Source organism: Anolis sagrei, chromosome 1, assembly GCF_037176765.1.
Source record: "Anolis sagrei isolate rAnoSag1 chromosome 1, rAnoSag1.mat, whole genome shotgun sequence".
In the NCBI taxonomy this organism is placed as follows: domain Eukaryota; kingdom Metazoa; phylum Chordata; class Lepidosauria; order Squamata; family Dactyloidae; genus Anolis; species Anolis sagrei.
The window spans coordinates 175800114-175821481 of record NC_090021.1 but is presented as its reverse complement, the minus strand read 5'-3'; the positions used below and the strand labels follow the sequence as shown (position 1 = coordinate 175821481).

Below are 21368 nucleotides of genomic sequence, written 5' to 3'. Positions count from 1 at the left end.
AGACAATTTGTTCCCTGCAAGACAATGATAGAACCTACCACAGAACTTCACATCTTCTGTGATGCATCTGAGCGAGCCATAGCGGCTGTAGGATACATGCGGCAAAGGGACAAGGATGTTTGCCACGTTGGTTTCATCATGGCAAAAGCCAAAATAGCTCCTATGGGGACTTCCATACCCCGGCTGGAATTGTGTGCAGCAGTTCTTGCAGTCCAGCTCTGGCGCATCATACAGCAAGAAATAGGAGATTTGTTTCAAGACGTTCATTTTCACACAGACAGTACGGTTGTGCTTGGCTACATCAACAACACAACCAAAAGATTTAAGGTATACGTGGCTAATAGAATCAACAACATTCTATCTAGTTCTGCGCCTAGCCAATGGCATCATGTCGGCACCAGCGACAACCCAGCTGATATCGCTTCCAGAGGAGCTTCAGCTCAACGTGTTTTATGTTCCAGTTGGCTAACAGGTCCCAAATGTTTGACAGATGTCAACTTTCCGTTTGTTTTTGCTCCCTCAGAAAGCATAGAATTGCCAGAGTCTGTTCCAGAGATAAAGGCCTGCAAGACGACCACAGAGATTCAGTTGGGCCAAAGATCTTGCCTGGAACCACACCGTTTTGAGCGTTTTTCGGAGTGGCATAGTCTTCAGAGAGCAGTTGCTAGACTCATACATCGTTTAGCTTGCAAAGACAGTGAGCCTTTACACGTCCAGGACATGATAAAGGCTAAGGGAGTCATACTCAGATCAATTCAGAGATATGAGTTCAAACAGGAAATAGCTAGGTTAGAGCAAGGGCTCAACACCCCTAACCAGAGTTCTCTTCATGAGTTAAACCCATTTTTAGACAAAGAGGGCATTTTGAGAGTGGGAGGGAGGTTAGCTAAGGCTAAACTCAAAGTGTGCATTAAAAACCCCATCATCATACCCCCCAATAGCCACATTGCACTGTTGCTCGTTCGCCACTGTCATGAGAAAATCCATCACCAGGGTAGAACCCTAACTGAGGCAGCCCTTAGAAATGAGGGTCTGTGGGTGGTTAATGCCAAAAGGTTGGTCAACAGTGTAATTTTCAAATGTGTTAAATGCAGGCGCCTTAGACGTAGCTGCCAAAGCCAGATAATGGCAGATCTACCTCAAGATAGGACTTTGACAGACCCCCCCCCCCTTTTCCCACATGTGAATTGATGTGTTTGGTCCTTGGGAAATTGTTACCAGGAAAACCAGGGGTGGTGTTGTAAATAGTAAAAGATGGGCGGTTTTGTTTACCCGTTTGCCAATACGAGCTGTCCATATAGAGGTTGAAGAGGGTATGGACACTTCATCCTTTTTAAATGCATTGAAAAGGTTCATAGCCCTCAGAGGGCCAATAAAATCCCTTCGTTCAGACTGTGGCACCAATTTTGTAGGTGCAACCAAAGAACTGAACTGTGTGGCTAAGTTTGAGAGAGACAGTAAGGTTCAGGACTTCACTACCAATGAACAAATTATTTGGTCATTCAATGTTCCCCATGCTTCCCACGTGGGTGGTGTTTGGGAGAGGATGATTGGCATTAGTCGCAAGATCCTTAATGCCATGCTTCTGAACCACAGGTCTTTGACTCATGACGTTTTAGTGACACTTATGGCGGAAGTTACTGCAATCATCAACAACCGGCCACTGGTTCCCCTTACCAGTGACCCTGAGAACTTACAACCATTGACTCCTGCACTTATTCTGACACAGAAAGTGCCAGGATGGAAAGATATTATGAATCCCGTTCCGGACGGAACTCACCGTGCCCTATGGAAACAGGTGCAGACTTTAGCCAACCACTTCTGGAAGAGGTGGAAGGCTGAGTACTTAAGCCAGCTTCAAACCAGGAGAATCTGGCAAAACCCACAGGACAATATTGAGGTGGGCAACGTTGTGTTGTTAAAGGACAGAGACTTGCCCCGCCATGCTTGGCCCATGGGCATTGTTCTAAAGACCTTTCCTTGCCCTGATGGTAAGGTCAGGAAAGTTCAGTTAAAGACTTACAACAAGGACAAAATGTCTGTTCTGGACAGGCCAATCAGCGATCTTGTATTGCTCTTGGGTAGTGTTTAATGTTTTTACTGTTTTAGTGTTATGTATAGAAAGGTGTTTGTATATGTTTAGCGGTAAATTCCCATATCCTGGAGAATTTAAGCGGGGAGTGTTCCGTCTCCCAGGAGACTGGGTTTATCGCCTTTTTGGGTTGCTTAAATTGGTTGCCTCTTGCCTTTCTCCTAGGCTGCTGCAGCCTCTGCAAAGGCCTAAAAAGTTAGCAGCCAGAGGCAGGAAAGCCAGTTTTCAGGCCCTCTGCAATAATTGGCCAAAGAGTAGCTCTTTCGGCCCGCCCCTGTTTCCAGGGTAGAAGCAGCCATTTTGGAGTCTCCCTACCCTGTTCAGTCCCAAAGAAGCCTTTTGGATGTGCTGAGGGCCAAATAGGGCAGCCCAGAAAAAACCACCGCAAAAACTACTGGCTACTGGTTTTTGAGATCATCAATTGAGAATTAAGATAAGTACAATTGGAATAATATAGTTAGATAAGCTAAATTAACAATTATTGAGATAAGAGTAATTGAGGTCTGTTGAATGGAGAAGTATTGAGTTAAGTGTAGTGGGATAAGTTTAATTGATTATTGAGAGAACTATTGTATTGAGAACAACTGTTGAAATAAATATCCCCCTTTTTGATGTTTAGACCTCGCAGTGGACTCCATTTTTTATTATCTCAGTTTTCTCCAGAAAGCCCTAGCGGTTCACCCAGACATAGGAACAGCACATCAGAGTTTAGTTTATAAAGCATCTGGGTGTAACGGCACAATAGTAATATTTTACACCCTGCCTCCATCTCCTCTAAGGGACTTGGGATGGCTTACAAAGGGACAACACAATAAGATAGCATCAAAACCAAACCAAATAAAAACATATCACAATAAAACATAACATCGTAAAAACAGTACCATACAGAACGATAAAAGTGCTGAGTTCAGAGGGCTCTGGGTTTGTGCAAATTCCTAGAGAGAGCGAAGGGAAAGTGTATGCCCTCATTACGGCACGAGGCCTCTTTAGATCATTGTGGGTTGGCCTTTGGAATTCCAGTAGTTCAGTCGGCCTCCCCCATCACCTGAAGTTACGTGTAAAGGAATAGCTCTTAGCTGACTTGCGTCCTGCCATTTCATCTCATTCCCCAAAAGCAGCATGGAATCAAAAGACAAGGGTTTCAAAAAGCAACAGCTGAAGTTCCTGACTTGGAGGTATCCATCATCTGAGGTTGTTTGGTGATTGTTAGACTTTAGTGGCCATTCTGGTCTAGCTTATAAAAATCCAAGGCTCTCCAAAAGCCATCATTCCTCTTCCCAAAAGGGCGCCCAGAGTATCTAACAAATAGAGGATCAATAATCAAATCTTGGCTGCCATGATACCCTAGAGAGACAGGGACAACACAAGGAGCCCACAGGACCCTGATGATGATGATGATGCCGTGATCGTAGTTTAATTAAAGGACTGCGCAGAGCCACTGAGATCTCAAGTGGCTTCACATAATGTTGCTGACCTGTTTTTGATTATAGCAGTCCCTGGGGATCATGAAGTGATCTACCCCTCTGTTTAAGGAGCTCCACTGGCTGCCATTTATTTTCCGAGCCCAATTCAAGGTGCAGGTGCTTACCTACAAAGCCCTAAACGGTTTGGGACCACCCTACCTGCGTGACCGCATCACCATCTACGAACCCACACGCTCGCTTCGGTCATCTGGAGAGGCCCTGCTCGTGATCCCACCCACGTCGCAAGCGCGCTTGGTGGGGACACGGGACAGGGCCTTTTCTGTGGCGGCCCCCCGACTTTGGAACGCCCTCCCAAAAGATCTCAGACAGGCCCCTACTCTAGCCGTTTTCAGAAGGAATTTAAAAACTTGGCTGTTCCGTTGTGCCTTCTCAGACTAGGAATCCCCACCCCAAGTCCTAGTAGCACCTTAGCATAACTAATTGTCGCTGCACACTGCACTTTTAATCCCACGTGCCTCCTGCCATTTCAGCACTTTTAACCCTTGTACCCCAGTGCGCCGGCCGAACCAGTTTTAATAATGTCTTGATGTACTGCTATTGTTGTTATTTTGCTTATTGTTTGATTTGCTTTGTTATTGTGGTGTTATGCTATTTTGTTTATTGCTGATTTGCTTGCTATTGTGATGTTATGCTCTCTACTGTATTGTTGTTTTGAGGCTTCGGCCTGTGTAAGCCGCATCGAGTCCTTCGGGAGATGCTAGCGGGGTACAAATAAAGTTAATAATAATAATAATAATAATAAGTGCTGGGGTAAGGCACCTTAGTATGTTGGGTGCCAGCACTTCTCCAGGAGCTTCAGGGATTGGACCAACCACACAACCTGTTTGGGTATGGGCTTCACCTCAATGGGTACCATCAAATAATTATGCCCTAGAATAGCAACTCAAGCATTGCAGGGTAGGGACTGAAGAACTAGGGTCACTTCATTCAGCACACCCAGGAGACCTTGGAGGGTAGGCCTCACAGCTCCAGCAAAGAAAACAAACTAGATGTGTACTGAAATACTCCCTAGGGGGGCATGAGGAGCATTCTCTTTGTGTTTTGGGGCCTTTCTCTTCCATCTTAGACCCTAGAGGGACCCTTTCCTAACAATGAGAAGTGGCAGAAGTCCCTTTTTGTTCCCTTCTATATTATTGGGGGGCGGGGGGGGGAGGCTATCTTGGGCATGAATTGACCCAGGAGGTCACAAAACATGGTGTAAATGTATTGTCGAAGGCTTTCATGGCTGGAATCACTAGGTTGTTGTAGGTTTTTTGGGCTATATGGCCATGTTCTAGAGGCATTTTCTCCTGATGTTTTGCCTGCATCTATGGCAAGCATCCTCATGAATGAATTGAAAGCCCAGCAACAAAGCTCAGCTTAAACTGTAAGGTATCTTTATGCTTTACCTGCGTTCATTTTGACCAGTATTGGTATGGAAGTATTTCTTGTAGTGTATAGGTTTTACTTACTGGTGGTGCTGGCGGCTGTTTTGGCGGAGCTGCCTGGACACTGGAGGAAGGGGTGTCCTCTGATGTTAATCTATCTGAAAATCAAGAAAAGCAATACCACTGCATTAGAGTCTTGTTGACAAACAACATAATTTGTAAAATTATTGTGAAGAAAGGTGTTAACATTTATTCCCATGGAGAATTTTCATCAACGACTGAAGTCATCAATTTAAGCAATGGGGACTATTTTTTGTTCTCTTAGATCAGGGGTCCTCAAACTAAGGCCCGGGGGCTGGATGTGGCCCTCCAAGGTAATTTACCCAGCCCTCGCTCAAGGTCAACCTAAGTCTGAAATGACTTGAAAGCACACACAACAACAACAACAACAACAACAACAACCCTATCCATCAGCCAAAAGCAGGCCCACACTTCCCATTGAAATACTAATAAGTTTATTAGTATTTTTTATTTATTGTATTGTTTTTTATTTATTGTATTGTTTTAAGTGTATTTGCACTACAAGTAAGATATGTGCAGTGTGCATAGGAATTCATTCAAGTTTTTTTCAAATTATAATCCGGCCCTCCAACAGTTTGAGGGACTGTGACCTGGCCCTCTGTTTAAAAAGTTTGAGGACTCCTGTCTTAAAGCATCAAGTACTGTGCTGGCACATCATCATCATCATCATCATCATCATCATCATTAACTGCACCTGCATCTATAATGCAAGATGGCAATATTTCAGATTTTTGACTTGTCTCATGACAAAATTGACAAAAGATTATTCCAGCTATGCTGGTAATAATAGCTCCATATTGATAAAGCAAATTTTACAGGCTTTTAATTAAAGCAGGAGAAATAATGGTTGGTGTGCCTCTAGTGGCTGCAGGTCGCTCCCATGTGGGAGAGGTAGAGAGATCCATCCAGGTTTCGGCTAGATTTAAAGGTGGACTTTTTCAAGTGCTGTGCCTGTTTAGGAATATGATTCAGGACACCAAAGAAGGACTTCAAAACCTGGATGTTCTCTTGTGCCTTAGATTAAGCAGTCCACCAGAGAAGGACTTGACGCTATCTATGCTCCTGCACTTTGGTTCGGCTCACTCCACCAATCTCAACACTTTATCGCCGAGGTATTCTGTCTAGATGGGCACACTTGAATTTTGCACCTTTCCTCAGCTCTACTTAAGAATTCATTGCACTACCTGAGCCTAGACCCATCCTGATTCTGTTTTTCAGCCATGATATCGTTTTCGTGTTGTTGTTGTTGTGATTGTGTTGTGTTTTTATCTGAATGTTTTTAATGCTGTTGTGTTTAATCTGTGATTCTCAGGCTTGTCCCCATGTAAGCCGCCCCGAGTCCCTTTGGGGAGAAGATGGTGGGGTATAAAAATAAAGTTATTATTATTGTTATTATTATTATTATTATTATTATTATTATTATTATTGTAACTCACTGAAACTCTGGATTAACACATGGAATGGATTCACTGCTCCACTCTTTTTTCCAATGGTGTTTAAGTTTAGTTTCACAGAAAGAAGGTGGCAATTGAGATTATAACAAGTGTTAAATTCAGGTGTTGTCCAGATGTATCCTTCACTTTCCTATCTACCGTATCACACTAGGCATGTTAAAACCCAAGACAGCATGCAGCCTCACCCATGAGAAATATCTGAAAGTCAAAGCCCATTGGATTATTATCCTAGCAGCAACTGACAGATCATTTTCTCTAGACCAGGACAAAAAATAATCTGGAGAGCAGGCCTTCCTTCTTTGAAATGCCCTTGACCCTGCTCAGTCAAATGCTAGAGCCCATCCTGCAGGGACAATTTTAGGGAAAGGAGAGGAAGAGCTTCCGGCCACTTAAGAGAAGGAAGAGAGCTCAGGAGTATAAAACTGCTTCTAACAAAGATCCAGGCCAAAAGAGCAATGATGCTGCAAAGAGACAACATGGAATCACAGAGGATATTTTCCCAGCTCTGAGTATATTCAGAATCAGATTTGACATAGCCAAGCATGGGTGATTTATAGCTAATTAAATTCCTTCTGGCATGAGAATGGACTGTCTGAGCCAATACAAGAACTAGCCCTTTGTCTCAGGTAATGCCTTTTGAATCATAATCAGTAGGCTTGGGTGATCAAAAAAAAAAAGGTTCAAAACCCGTTTCGGATGTAGGGGGCACTGGTGATTCGATTTTGAAATTATTTCCAAAATTTTCTTGAAAAAAAAGATCAGAAATATCAGGAAATACGAATCGCTTTGTTTGCTTCGTTAATGGGAGGTGCCACTCCCTCCCTCTAGAACCATTAAAATCTCGCAATTTCTCTTCCTTCCCTTGCGGCGAGCTGTGATGTAGAGGGACGAGGCGGGCGTGGCTAAGCACAGCTCTTCTTGAAGGCCACGCCCCCAGTGGCCTCCAGGAAGAGCTGTGCTTAGCCACGCCTGCCTCGTCCCTCCGCATCGCAGCTCGCCACCAGGGAAGGAAGGGAACTGCGAGATTTTAAAACTAACCTCGCAGTTTCCCTTCCTTGGGTGGCGACAAACGGTGATGAATGGCAGAGGGAGGTGGGCGTAGCTAAGCACAGCTCTTCCTGAAGGCCATGCCCCCAGCGACCTCCAAGGAGAGCTGTGCTTAGCCGCGCCCCCCTCGTCCCTCTGCATGACAGCTCGTCAGGGGAGGGAAGCTGCGAGATTTTAAAAGTGTTCGTTTTGAAATCTTGCAGCTTCCCTTGCCTGGAGAGCTGCCATGCAGAGGGACGAGGTGGGCACGGCTAAGCACAGCTCTCCTTGGAGGTTGCTGCGGGCATGGCCTTCAGGAAGAGCTATTCTTAGCCATGTCCACCTCATCCCTCTTTGCATCGCTGAGCGTGCAAAGCCACATCTGAAAATAATTCCGAACAACAGGCAAGTTGTTTCAGTTCGGAATTGCTCCTCCCACTATTCCTGCATGGCTCGATCAAAAGGTAATTTTAATCCGAATTAATTACAATTTTAGAAACTAACGAACAAATTTACCCAAGCCTAATAATCAGCTTTGTTTTTCTTGACATGAATAGGTACTTCCCTTATTCTCCTATCAAACACCATTTAATATTTCAATGTGGTCTGGGGAGAGGGATACTCTTCACCAAGTACCAAACCTTCTACCATTATCTATGACATTTGGAAAATCACAAAAGCTGTTCTGCATTTTGCAGATTTTTTGTGGTTGTGCATATTCATGTCATGGATTCAGTAACAAAACATGAATTAAATACAACTGAAATTTAAACTGAGCAAGCTGATTACTCAAAATACAAAGCCAGTGTTGGCTCTGGAATTTGGAAAGGCAGAGAAAGAAGGCTGAGTATCCCTTATCCAGAATTTCAAAATGTAAAATACTCCAAAGTATGGCTGGATGGTGGAGAGAAACGACCCCCTTTGGTGGCTCTATGTACACTGACTTTGCTTCCTGCACAAATTTATTGCAAACATTGTCATAAATGAAACACATTAATTTCATGCCTTGTCTTCAATCCCGTCTTAAAAGTAATTCATTATGTACATATGTGCAAATCCAGGCATTCAAATATCCAGAAAATATATAAAAAAGCCAAAATCCATAACCTTTCTGGTCCCAAGCATTTCAGATAAAAGGTACTCGACCTGTACAACTGAAACGTGGTTGGGCTCCATTATAGCCTTTTACAAGCATTCAAGAACTGTAAGCAAAGAGACCAGAAAGGGACACTCCCCCCCCCCCCCCCCCGAGCATCCCTTGTTGGTGGGACAGTCTGAAGAGGAATGGCAACAATATTCAACTGATTGTACGTATTCCATGGAATAAGGAACCCTCTTTATATTTATGTTAGCATGTAAGAAATTTCTACTGTCCTAGTAGACTACCACTGGCAGAAACATCTGTTTGTAGAAGACATGTTGGTGAAGGGAGGGCAAGAAACAAGAATGAGGAATTGTGCCTCCTTTATAATTAATAACAGTGTACCCCAAAACAACTATTATTTATTTATTTATTTATTTATTTATTTAGGACTTTTATATACCAGTCTCAGGCCCGTAGCCAGGATTTCCTTTCAGGGGGGACTGAATTTTTTTCAGGGGGGTTTGGGGGGGGGGCTAAGTTTCGGAGGGGGGGGCTGAGTCTGAGTGAAAGAGGGTCTAGCCTAGCAAACCTTTTGTATCATTACCCCAATACCTCCATGCATATGGGATATATTGAGTATGGTGATCAGATCATGATATGAATAAACATAACAGTTTAAATAATGCACCAGTAAAACCATCATGAGAATTTCGGGGGGGGGGGGCTGAAGCCCCCCGAGCCCCCCCCCCCCCCCCCGGCTACATGCCTGACTGGTCTTCTCAACCTCCGCAGAGGGACTCAGTCCGATTCACAGCAAAAGATTCATAAACAATGATTTAAAACATTGCATCCCATAATTCACTAAAACATTAAAATACAATCATATAATTACATAATGCCAAAATGTCAAAAAGAAGTCAAAAAGAACTAGTGCATTGTACTTACTGTCGTCAAAATTTTGGTAATAAACTATAAAGTCTTTTGACATTGGTGTTTTCTGAAAAGGAAAAAAAAATGCATGACGTTATTTCTCATGCCGCTAAATAATCCACCTGAATACATCAATGACCCATACATGTCCTTCCGCTCTTCTGCTTGCCTAGGAAAGAAATCTCATTCTAGGTTTTCCAAAACTGCAATTAAAAACTCAGTCATATTTAGCAAATTTGGATTTTAGGGGAATGTTTCACATGTTCCCCCCTTCTTTTCACTGATCAATTTCATTTTAAGGTCTAAGCCTCCCGGTGTTTCCAAAACATGTGTTGAATCTAATTTGCAGGCTTCAAATGCAAATCATACCTGTAGCCAATTTTTAAAATGATAATGCTGTAGCGGTTTTTATGTCTACAAGATGTCAGGGCGTATGCGCACAACACCCCCCCCCCCCCAAATCTTTGGGCTTCTTGGTCTCTTCTTCCTCTCCATGTGTCATGAAGGCTCCCTCCCAAATGCCGGATGGTTCTGTCCAGCGCTGGCCCAGCCCCTCCCTCCTCCCCGGTGTGCTCCCTGCCGACCACCGCTGCTGCCTTCCTTCCAGTCCACCCGGGCTGCCCCACTGAACTTCCCCGAGGAGCTGCACAGGCAGAGAGTGAGGCTCCTGGTCCCCACAACCCCAGATTGAGCCGGGGAGGGGGCACCCTCAGTGGGACGGAGACTGCTGGTCGCTTAACACCCCCCCCCCTCCATTTTGTATATGGTTTTGCCCTCCTCAGCCCCCCTCCCTTTGGACATGTTCACCCTTCTTCTCTCTCTCTCTCCTGCTTTGCGCATAGCGGTTTGCCAGGATGTTTTACTATCCTGTGGGAGGCTTCTCTTTATATATCGATGGAAGATTCAGGCTGGGAGGAAGGACTCTTTTCTACTAGACCCAAGTGACACCTTGATTAACAATAAAGAGCCTTGCTGCTTCAAAGCCTGGCATCTTCCTGTCTGGGGGAATCCTTCCTTGGAAGATGTTACCTGGCCCTGGTTGGTTTATGCTGGAATTCCTCTGTTTTCTGAGTGGTGTGCTGTTATTTACTGTTCTGATTTCAGAGTTTTTCAATGCTGGTAGCCAGAGTTTGAAAAACAGAGAGAAGGAGACACTGGGGTCACTCCCTGGGAGGGCCCTATGGCCTATCTCAGCAGGAAATAACACGGGGACACGGCCAACGAGGAAGCCACACCCCTGCTATTCTCCCCAAAGGGTTAGCGGACAATGAAAGAGGTCAATATCCAGTGGAGCCACCACAAATATTACCTACCCACAACCATTACAAAATCACATCCAGTATATCTGAAACCTCCTCTTTCCCTATCCTTTCTCTTCCATTGAACCTGAGTGGCCCACAGGCAGGCCAGGCAAAAAACACCAACAAAGCCCTCCAGGTTGATGGCCAGCCAGCCACATAGACTCACATGCACACCCATGACAGGTATCACACATCTGAAGAGACCCCAAGAGCCATCCAGCCCAACATTCTTCTACCATACAAGAAGACACCATCAGAACCCTCCAGGCAGATGGCCAGCCAGCCACAGAATTGAAAACACACACACATATACATACCCATACATAGACACATGATAGAGAACATACATCTGGAAGAGGCCCCCAAAGACCATCTACTCCAACCCTCTTCTATCATGCAATAATACACCATCAAAGCCCTCCAAACAGATGGCTAGGCAGACATAGATATAATAAACCATATACCTATCTGTCTCTACATCTCCACAGACAATGGAACATCAAAAACATTGTATACCCACAAGCAATATCAAACCACATATATTAGAAACCAGTTATTTCTCTTTTCTTTCTTTCCTATTTCTCCACAAAGTGCCACGACAACACATGGCCAGGAAGGAAAAAGGGAAGAGGTAGAGAAGGAAGGAAGGGGAGACAGAAGGAAATAAGGGAAGGAAGGAAGGAAGGAGGAGCAAAGGAAGGAGAGAAAGGAGGGAGAAAAAGAGGGAGGGAAGGTTGGTCACACCAACATGTGGCGGGTACAGCTAGTCATGAAATAAAATGTTAAATTAAGGCTGGGATCTTATTGGAAGCTGGCAGAGTGTACACTTCACTAGCTTATTTATACTGGAAGTCCAGAAAGCTCCTTTTCTCTTAGCTGCCAGGTATGCCCTTGCAGTCAATGGGCATCTGTGTTCTCTCCATTGTAGAGTTGGGAGAAGTACTGCTAAAGGATGTACTGTATACACCTCCTTGTACGTGCCTGAGAAAGTACTAAATTGGCATCAATCGTGGACAGACCATTGTTAACCACCAAGAGGATCCTGTCCTGAGTTTGCCTACAGTTCAGCCTGCAAAACCAGTATTCAAACATAGATTAAAATGTGATCTAAAGCAAAACTTTCCATGAAAACTGGACTGTTTTGATAGCTTCTGGTAGCTCAAGTTCTTGACCATTCTTGATTTCCACACTTCTCATTAGTTCACTGCCTCTCGGCAAATATTCCAATTAGTGGGTTGTTGTAGGTTTTTTCAGGCTACATGGCCATGGTCTAGAGGCATTCTCTTCTGATGTTTCGCCTGCATCTATGGCAAGCATCCTCAGAGGTAGTGAGGTGACCTCACTACCTCTGAGGATGCTTGCCATAGATGCAGGCGAAACGTCAGGAGAGAATGCCTCTAGACCATGGCCATGTAGCCTGAAAAAACCTACAACAACCCAGTGATTCCGGCCATGAAAGCCTTCGACAATACATTATTCCAATTAGATTTTCTTTCCCAGCATACATTGGTAACTCATCTGCCATATCTAGAATAGTAGTAACTGATCTCAAATGCTTTCAAACACAGACCTACAATTTCCAAGTTTTTCATTTCCACCAATGCCTTACAAGAGAGGCATTTCTTAACTGACCAAGGAGATAAAAATGGGCAATTCTACTTACTAGGCGCCTCTCAAACCTCCTCCTTCTTGCTGGCAATTCAAGGTTTTCATCGCTACAAAAGAACAAAAGAAGATACTATAACAACACAGAAATCCTCCATCTGCTTCCTGATAAATCTAGCAATAGCCCTGCGGTTTTAACTGGTTTTAAATGTGGAAAACCCAGAAAACTGGACAAAAAGTTGATTGGATAGTATTATTTATTAGTAACCTGTTGATGTTAACATTCACATGACAAAGCACTGTGATCCAATTTGTGTAGCTTTCTCAAGACTGATAGGGTAGTTATGTCTAGTGGTACTTTTGAGGTGACAATTGCTGAAGCTTAATGCAGTACAAACCCTGGGGAAATAACGGTTTGAAAAGTACCTTGTGTTTCTAAGGAATTGTGACCCAATGCACTACAAAGAACTGGATGGTTTCCCATTTGTTTTGAGACTCCCAAAGATAGAAAGAACACTGTGCCTAGTGCAGTGGTTCTCAACCTTCCTGATGCCGTGACCCCTTAATACATTTCCTCATGTTGTGCTGACCCCAACCACAACAATATTTTCGATGCTACTTCATAGCTGTAATTTTGCTCCTGTTATGAATCGTAATGTAAATATCTGATATACAGGATGTATTTTCATTCACTGGACCAAATTTGGCACAAATATCTAATACACCGACATTTGAATGCTGGTGGGGTTGGGGGAGGGTTGATTTCGTCATTTAGGAGATGTAGTTGCTGGGATTTATAGTTCACCTACAATCAAAGAGCATTCTGAACTCCACTAATGATGGAATTGAACCACACTTGGCACACAGAACTCCCACGTCCAACAGAAAATACTGGAAGGGTTTGGTGGGCATTGACCTTGAGTTTGGGAGTTGTAGTTCACCTACATCTAGAGAGCACTGTGGACTCAAAGAATGATGGATCTGGACCAAACTTGGCACGGATACTCAACATGCCCAAATATGAACCCTGGTGGAGTTTGGGGAAAATAGACCTTGACATTTGGAAGTTGTAGTTGCTGGGATTTCCAGTTCACCCACAATCAAAGAGCATTCTGAACCCCACCAAAGATAGAATTGGGCCAAACTTCCCACACAGAACCCCCCATGACCAACAGAAAATACTATGTTTTCTGATGCTCTTCAGTGACCCCTCTGACACCCCCTCAGGGGTCCCTACCCCCAGGTTGAGAAACACTGGCCTAGTGGTATCTTCTGAGTTTAGGATTCTTTTTCACTACGCGATTGTAGTGCTATGATTTAATTTTACCTGGCATGGATCCATCCAATGGAAATCTGAGTATTTTAGTTTGGTGAGATGCTATATCTCTTGACAGAGAGCACTAAGCATCCTACCCTCAACTGCAGATCCTGGGGTTCCACCAAATATTATCATGGAAGTAAAAGTAGGAATTTAGTGCTATAATTGTTTGGCTTGGTTGAGCCAAAAAAAAATGGCTCAAAACCCGTTTCGGATGTAGGGAGCGCTGGTGGTTCGATTCAGAATTGAATTCCGAATTTTTCTTTAAAAAATTTAGAAACTTTCCGAATGTTTTGAAATTTCTGAATTGCTTCGTTAAAGTTGATTTCACACCTTTAGGAGAATATTTTGACTATATGGGATTTGTAGTGTCTTTTCTGGCAATGCAAGGCAAACAAAGGAAACAAACAGCAGAGAGAGGCCTTTGTGGTTTTGGAAGTTGATTTCACACCTTTAGGAAGGATAGTTTGTGTTCAAAGAGTGGCTTGAATTGATGGGAGATCTAGATTATTGAGGCAATGTACAACACAGAGGCCAGGCCAGAGAGACCTGCTACAACGCTGGTGCTTTGTTTCCTCCATGCTGTTCCTTCCTTCCACCCACACCACGCCACGCCACGCGCCCTCACAACCCAATATGGGTAATATTGGCCAAAACACCTGGGGACCCACAAGTTGAAAACCACTGCACTAGTACCTCCACTGACTAAACTTGGATCTATGTCATCAAATAATGCAGTTTGAACTGCATTATATAGGCACTGCAGTGTAGACCCATATAATGTAATTCAATGCAGTTCAAACTATAACAGGTTTCCAACCTGTTTTTGACCAGGGACCACTTGACCACCGACCACTGTTCACCATTAGCACCAAAAGGGTTACAAATCAGTTTTTGGTCAACTTTAGATTTAGTTTGGTTATTTGTGATGCTGATTCAGAAAATTATATTGGATAGAGCACATCAGTTCTAGTTTCTGATACAGAACATATGCCATCAAGAAGTGGCCATCTGCTCGCCCACAGAAAACCATATTTAATCATCTAGAGCTAATGTGGTCTATCCAATGCAATTTTCTGAATCAGTAAACCAAATAACCCCAGGAACAGGCCTAAAAATGAAGACACGTATAATTTTTTTTGTGTTATTATCTATGGATTTTGTTAATGCTCATGTAAAAAAGAAAGTGGAGGGAGCCGAGGTTGAAAAAAAAATACAAAAAGCAGAGAGCAAGACCAAAGAAACTGCCCTTAACAGTCCCTGGGGTTGTAGGGGTCCCCCCACCACCTCTGCTCTTGGGATGCTTCAGAGCCATGGCAAAAGGGAGAGGCACCTGACAAGCAGCCCCTGGACCCAAACATCAAGGCAAGACATCGCCTTGCCAACCAAGGGCAGACTGCCCTCTTCCCCATGCGCGGACTGACCCACCGGATCCACGCTCTTTAGTGATGTGTCTCCATGCCAACCATGGGGCAATTCTCTCCCTCTGCTTCTTCTTGCCCCCTCGTGCGTGTCACCAGGTGAGTCTTATCTGCCAACGAGAAAGCACGGGCGAGGGCAATGTGCTGGCGTCTCCTTCCTTCCTTCCTTCTCTCCCTCTCACGGACTTTATTTTAGGTCTCACGGCCCACCTATGGGCTGGGGCCCACAGGTTGGGTACCACTGTACTACACTGACCATATAATGCAATTCAAAGGCCATTATTTGGCAGTGTAGATCCAACACAGATGCTAACATGCTGCCACTGGAAGAAAGCATGGTCTCTGCTGGAGAGGAGAACATGTGAGTGTGTATTTTCAGTGCTTCTTATTAAAATAGTCCTGCTGTTAAGAATTGTGGGATCTGAAGTTCAAAACATCTGGAGGAGAACAGTTTGAGAAACTCTGCTCTACTACACTGATGACATTTGATGAATTGTCTTGCTTTTCAGGATATGTGTAACAAAATTAAGAAGGCTGCAAACCCTGCTGTGAAATGGAGCAACCACATGTTCAATATGATTTTTTGTGTGTTTTCCTCTTGATGTTACCCTTAAAAAACAGTGAGGTGAGTCAGTCTGAAACACAGTCACTATGCAAGGTTCACCTAGTGTGTTTCATGAGCCAGCAGGGATTACAACTCCCAAGTACTTCAACCACTACACCACACTCGGACATATCTCAAGAAATAAAATAAACATAATCAAACTATGGTACTGTTCACGCTATTCTAAAAAATTGGGTGTGCAGAAACCTCCTGTACTGATGAAGGGAATGCAATTCTTGGGTGCAGTTCAAATTATTTATGATTTGCTGCTCATCTAGAAAAGAAGGGGGAAGTCATAGAAGGGAATACATCCTCTATAACTACTACAACAACACATACACATACAAGGGTTAAGAAAAGTGTATAAACTTACAGAACCAGCAGATCGATGGCATTGAAATTTTCTTTAATATTAAATTCCTCTAGGAGGCTTGGTGTTTTGCTGGGCTTGCGAGCCATCTGTAACAAAATATAGGGAAATATGTCAGCCCTGCATCAGCATCCCTTGTTATTTTCACTAATTTGTTTTTAAAAAACCTATGAGCTTATATAGGACCAAGCAGGGCTGCCCAGGGAATGAGAAGATAAGGCTGAGGCAATGGGCTCTCACAAAGCAAGCACCCTTCATGCATCACTTTACACATTGATCACCAGAGATGCTCCCAAAAACTTGTAACAAAATGTAGATAAACAAAATATAAAAATCTAGCCAAATTTAATACATTGGCTAATGAATGCACCACTTTTTTCATCAGTCAGTGAACTGGCAAAAGCCAGCCTGAATAAAAGAGCCTTTCGCTGCCACTGGAGTGGATTTCCATAGTCTGGGAGAGACCACTCAGAAGGGCCTTCCTCTTGTCCATGTGAAATGTGCCTGTGGAGATACTGGGCCTGAGAAAACCTGAAAGTCTGCACAGATTCATGTAAAGAAATGAAGCATTCATGATCAGCTGTGAACCTAGAAGATGACTTTAGTTGTGTTGTTACATACTTTAGTTGTGTTGTTACATATTAGCCCAACGCGACCATGCCTGCCGTGATCAACAGGGATCTGTTCCCTTGTGAATCAGGAAGTACCTGATTGACATTTCCATTCCCTTTTGTGAGTGACATCCATTATGACATGCAGAAGCAGGGTCCTTGCCTCAATTCCCCTCTCACAGTAGAAAATACCCTAAATAAGAACTGGATGACTTCCACAGTCCCTGTACAGTATCTAGATTGAGGGAAGACATGGTGTCCCTCTATTTGGCTTTGGTCAGATTTCACCTAGAGTAGTGTGTCCAATTCTGGGCACCACAGTTCAAAAGTGATATTAATAAGCTGGAAGGTGTTCAAAGGAGGGCAACTCAAATGATCAAAGATCTAGAGACCATGCCCTACGAGGAGCGTCTTAAAGAACTGGGCATATTTAGCCTGCAGAAAAGTGGTTGAGAGGAGACACGATAGGCATGTATAAAGATGTGAAAGGATGTCATAAGGAAGAGGGTGCAGGCTTATTTCCTGCTGCCCTCGAAACTAGGACTCAGAACAATGGGCTGAAATGACAGGGAAGGAGGTTCTACATGCTCACAAGGAAGAACTTCCTGACTATAAGAAGAGCTGTTCAGCAGGGGAACTCTCTGCCTCGGAGTGTAGTGGAAGCTCCTTCCTTGGAAACTTTTAACCAGAGGCTGGATATCCATTTTCTTAGGGGAACTTTCATTGTGTTTTGCCTGAATGGCAGGGGTTTGGATTTGATGGCCCATGTAGTCTCTTCCAACTCAATTATTCTACTATTCTTTGACCCAGTTATTGCCTACTCCCCCCTCTCACCAACAACCCTGCAATTTAGTGGCCAGTGGAGTGTAAGGAAAGGGAACTATGTCCTGGCAGCTAGATGCAAAACAACACCATCCTCAGGACCTCTAGAGGACCCCAGGGGATGCCTTTATCACTGCATAGCCAGCTATAGAGAAAGAGCTGGAGATTTCATCACTACCAAGTTCTCTCCACCAACCACTAAATGGTCATGCCAGTGATGTGTGTACTTCTATAGGTGATGTATGAGTTTCAAATGGTGGTGGTGGTGTGGGGGGAGAGATTACACAAGGTAGGCAGCAAAATCCTCCCTGTTGTGGCTGGCATTGGTCACTCATAGAACGCCAGCCACTCGTCCCTTATATGAGCCTGCCCATATTAAATAATAATAATAATAATAATAATAATAATAATAATAACTTTATTTATATAACCACTCTGAGTCTTGCCGAGGGGTCTCAGAGCAGTTCCCAGGTAACATCACAAAACATGCAAAGTAAAACAACATAACCATAAGATTAACAAAACAACATAAGCATAAAAATTATCGCCATACCAGACATACATTAAAAATAATCCTGCCTGTTCAAGGCAATTTAAAAATTTAAAAGGCCGGGCCAAGATTTGTGCAAGCAACAATAATATTAGTTACGGGTCTGTGGCTGTTCCTTCCGGGGCCGATTAGAGGAAGTGATCTGGGGAATTGGTAGGAAGAAGAAGGCCGTATTCGACAATGTGTAAGACTAAGTTAGAACTGGTCTTGTTGAAACCACTGTTGCAACTACGGTGTTGCTGCTTTATAGTTGGGGTTGTTTTTCGAACATTCAAACCCCCTTCTTGGAAGCTGCGCCCCGTTGAGAAAAGTAATACAATCCACAGAAGACAAACTTTCTTCCAATAAAGTAAATGTTTATGCAATAGTCACAAATAACAGTTTCAATCCATGGATCCGAATATTCTAGCAAACTTTCCTTGAGCTTTTACAGGAATCTATTCCTCTTCTTCTAGCTCTCATGAGAGTCTCTCATCTCATCATCACCATCAGCATTCTCCACTTCTTCTCTTCTCTGCTTTCTACATTCTCAGTCTCTTAATTTGTAGTAGCTAAGCTCTCACAGCTGGCTTGACTGTTGCTGGTCATACAATGACTGGACATGATTCTTACAATCACTTACCCATTTTTCACTTAAGAAATGATCTAAATAATATAAAACTCTGACAACCACCAGGTCTTCAAGCTCTTACAAAAGGAGGGGAGGGATGGGGCCTGTCTTATTTCCTTTGGAAGGGCGTTTCAGAGGAGGGGGGCCACCACCGAGAAGGCCCTCTCTCTTCTCCCCACCAACCATGCTTGTGACGGAGGTGCAGACACAAAATATACATGGGCAATTATTCCTAATTAGAACTATGTATGTAAGAAGAAGTCATCTCAGATTAATTCAGCACAGTCTGTCTTACAATTGTGCAGATGAGCATTAATGTGTGAAACACCTTTCATCATCTCAGCATCAGTAGAAATATGAATGCTTCTACCATAATGTGTTTTGCCAAGCTTCTTATCTTATATACCAGACTGCTGAAGAGCATACGCAGAGAGGTGAAAGGGGAGATAAAGTTTTTATGGCACCAGCTGAGGCAATACGGAGCACTGGGAATGGGGGGGGGGGGGGTTTAAGGTCTGGTTTGGCTCAGACTGAGAAAGAGTTGGAAGCAATATTCTCCATCTTCAGCTGCACATACATCCCCCCCATGCCTGCTTCAAACATATATCCACACATACATTCAACAGTGGAACTCTCTGCCCCGGAGTGTGGTGGAGGCTCCTTCTTTGGAAGCTTTTAAACAGAAGCTGGATGGCCATCTGTCAGGGGTGATTTGAATGCAATATTCCTGCTTCTTGGCAGGGGGTTGGACTGGATGGCCCATGAGGTCTCTTCCAACTCTTTGATTCTATGATTCTATGATACGTCCCATTGAATCATGCAGCATTCATTGGTAGTATTTCAGATTTATGGAAAATTTCAAAAAAATATTCCCCTTCCTTTATTTTCCTTTTAACAAAGCAAACCAAAGTTCAGTAACTCAATGAATTTTGCAAATGCTCTTTGTCTCTCTCACACATACTCTCGGACTCCTATTTCCCACACAAAGAGAGTTGGTGTCTTTGGAGAAGGAGTCATAGGACCTCTTCACACACCATGCCGTTTCACCAGCAGGTGCCCAGCGTGCCCTCTCTCCTTTCCCCATCATATGGTGAGGATGGGACAAGGCACGTTGGCACCCTGTCCTCATCAGAGGACAGCAGCACACATTGCCCCCTTCCCCATCCCAAAGAGGGAAAAGGGGCCATTAAAACCCGCATGTGAAGAGGTCCATAGAGTTACAGAACTATAGAATCTAAGAGTTAGAAGGAAGTTCTAGGGTCATCTAGTCCAACACTCTGCTCATTGCAGACTCTCTCTAGCAGATGTTGAGAGAAGGAGTTCAATGGTCCTGCTCTTAGGCAGAGGTAGGGATCTCAAGAAGCTGTTTTAGATGTTGTGAAGGACCAACAAATTAGTTTTTATTTAATCTGCCAATGTTGCATTTACACTTCCAAGGTCTAAGCGGAAAAGTTTGAAGACTTTTTTACCCCACTCTCTGCTCCTCCCCAGTAGCATTTTGGCCATCTTCCGACCTGGGAGCCCCATCTTCCCATGGCATACTGACATATCTCTGGTTGTGCTGGTCCATTTAGTTTTCTTGGCTGGGGTGGTTTGCCATTGCCTTCCCCAGGGATCGCTCTTGGTCTGACCTCTCTGCCATGACCGACCCGTCTTGGGTGGCCCTTCACGGTTTCGCTCGTGGCATCATTGAGGTGCTCAAGCTCCAGCACCATGACAAGGCAGCGATGCTTTGCCAATTGCATCTTCTGAAATATAGCCTACAGCACATGGGATTGATGATTTAGTGTCTCCCACCCAAGAATGAACCAGAGAGAAAAAGAAGGCCTGAAGGAGAGTAACTATGTTGAATATCTTCCAGCTTGTGTGAGATCACTGGGCCCTGACATTGGTTCCGATTGGATTTGTGGTGGGATGTTACTTTGATAGGAGAAATGATGAGCTTCTTCAGAAACAAAAGCAAATTATATCACAGGGAATTGAAACCTGGAGAAGTCGTCACATGGAGATAATGTTTCAAATGAGATGATTGTGTCATTGAGTGAAACAAAAATTGTTAGTCCCAGGCCATCTATTCAATTCATGACTTTAGCAGGAGCTTAAGAAGTTACTTTTAAGAAGAAACACATAACATTTTTTTCCCAATTATGAATGGATGTCATTGCATTTATTTTTCTTTAGAGTAAAATTCTAAAGTTTGCATTTCTGGAATTTCTTCTCTGGGGACATACACATGAGATCTTTTTTCCACCTTTAAATAAAAAGAAAATGACAATCAGCCTTAAAAAAAGGGGGAAAAAAAGAACCAGAACTAATGTCAGATAGATATATACCCAATTTGAGTGTTTGTTTTCCTGTGTCTTTTTCTGACTCTAGAATCATTTCACAAACTAAGACAGGATAGAGCTTACCACTTAAAAGGATGAAACTCTATATCTCCTATCCTCAGAATATTCGCTTTTCCTCAATGGGAAATACACTCCAACACTCGATACACTCGAAGGCAACCAATACACTCGATGGCAACCATCAACTGATATTTTTTTAACTGTCTTTCCGGTGTCATCAGTTTCCATGGCGCTCCAGCTGAGGTCACCATGTGTCATTGTTAAATGCTGTGATTTGCTGTAGTGAAGGG

The 21368-nt window shown here is 43.6% G+C and overlaps 1 pseudogene; it reads left to right on the top strand.

Annotated features, from left to right (window-relative positions):
* Nucleotides 1-20573: 20573 nt before the first annotated feature.
* LOC137095935 (NADH dehydrogenase [ubiquinone] 1 beta subcomplex subunit 1 pseudogene) lies at nt 20574-20863 on the top strand (annotated as a pseudogene).
* Nucleotides 20864-21368: the final 505 nt, after the last annotated feature.